Source organism: Octodon degus, unplaced genomic scaffold (genome assembly GCF_000260255.1).
Source record: "Octodon degus isolate 3935 unplaced genomic scaffold, OctDeg1.0 scaffold00016, whole genome shotgun sequence".
Classification (NCBI taxonomy): Eukaryota; Metazoa; Chordata; class Mammalia; order Rodentia; family Octodontidae; genus Octodon; species Octodon degus.
Window position 1 is genome coordinate 8416131 of NW_004524592.1, and position 1878 is coordinate 8418008.

The 1878-nt window shown below is 43.6% G+C and overlaps 1 pseudogene; it reads left to right on the forward strand.

The window, feature by feature from the left end:
• The first annotated feature begins 329 nt into the window (after nt 1–329).
• Nucleotides 330–936, forward strand: LOC101590148 (annotated as a pseudogene).
• Nucleotides 937–1878: the final 942 nt, after the last annotated feature.

Sequence of the window (1878 nt, forward strand, 5' to 3'; positions counted from 1 at the left end):
ATTTCTTCAATATTCTGGTCTTCAGGCCTTTGACCAGAATCATCCATTGATTCTGTTTGTAGCATTCTAAGCTGCCCTAGTCCTCATTTCCAATTTTCTGCACACTCATCCCACAAACCACTTCCAAAGGCAGGCAGGGCCACAGAAAAGCCACCACTCTTTTAGTACTAATTTTTTTATTAGTCATCGCTCCTTCTGCTATGACACAATACCAGACACCAGTTCTCCACCGAACGTGGCCGTGGCCTCCTGCTTCAACGCAGCCCAGCCCTCGCCTGCCTTCGCCCCCACCACACCGCTGCTGCAGCCCAGCCTCGCCCGCCACCGCCATGATGACCGCCTCGCCCTTGCAAGTGCGCCTGAACTACCACCAGGACACCGAGGTGGCCATAAACTGCCAGATCAACCTGGAGCTCCAAGTCTCCTACGTCTACCTGTACATGTCTTACTACTTTGACCACGATGATTGGCTTTGAAGAACTTCACCAAATACTTTCTTCAGCAATCGCATGAGGAGAGAGAACACGCTGAGAAGTTGATGAAGCAGCAGAACCAGCGCGGTGGCCGGATCTTCCTTCAGGATGTCAAGAAAGCAGACCGTGAGGACTGGGAGAATGGGCTGAATGAGATGGAATGTGTGCTGCACTTGGAGAAGAGTGTGAATCATTCCCTCCTGGTGCTGTACAAGCTGGCCACTGATAGGAACGACCCCCATCTGTGTGACTTCATTGAGACCACTACCTGGATGAGCAGGTGAAGGCCATCAAAGAGCTGGGTGACCAGGGACCAACCTGCACAAGATAGGAGCCCTGGAGTCTGGCATGGTGGAGTACCTATTTGAAAAGCATAACCTGGGGGACAGTGACAATGAGAGCTAATGTCACCAAGACAGCACATGCATGTTGGGGCTACCTTAAACTTTTCTATAAACTGTACCAGAACGTCTACTTAAATTCTTTTTTTTCCATATTTTTATTGAGAAACAAATAGCAATGAGTTTCAAATCAAATTGGTAGGACAGTTTCAATAATTAACACATTGCATACATTCTTCCTAGTGGTTAATTGCTGTACAAGATGTGGACATGATATCTTATTTACAAACACTATTAGAACAAATCCCTCAATTCATTAAGAGAATGTAACTATATACCTATCCTAACCACTTTGAATACACAGATAAAAAATGGATATTCATCTGTATACCCTTTTTTATTTAAATTCCGTATTTTGACTATTATAGGTGTGTAAACTCAGCAAAATATTCTAAAACAGTACAGTAGCCCATAATAGCATTGGGTCTTCCGCTTAACTGGCAATGTCATAAATTGTTGACCTGTGTCCCCGATAGCTCAACATAACAGCATTGCTTTACTTCTTATATTTCATTTTTATACTTTTCTGCTGGATGGTTAAGACCAAGGTAAAGCAGGACCTATGCAACATGAGTTGTAGTTTTTGGGTCTAATAAAGTCAGTGAAATCCCCTCAGGATTTATCCTGAGATCCTGTACCTCAGATTGTAGAAACTTTGTCAGTGTCAGCCATGTGAATGAGTCACAGCCATTGCTTGGCCAATGTGCTCTCTGTGAAAGCCTGAGAGAATGTTTTCTCTCCATGTGACTTTCCTTAAGCACACTCTACATCATCGATTACTTTCCTCTTTGGCCCCATAATCTCCTTGATAAGAAAATTTGGGACACTACTGAGTTACATGATGTAAGAGTACAAGTTCTCACATATCCTGAGTCTTAATTGACCTTGGAAGGCTAGGGCCAAAAAGTTGGCTTTTCTTACAGCCCTCCTTTTTCTCTAATTTGGTCTGCAAACTTAGGTTGTTAACCATCCAGAAGACAAGCTTATTGTTATTACCATACAAC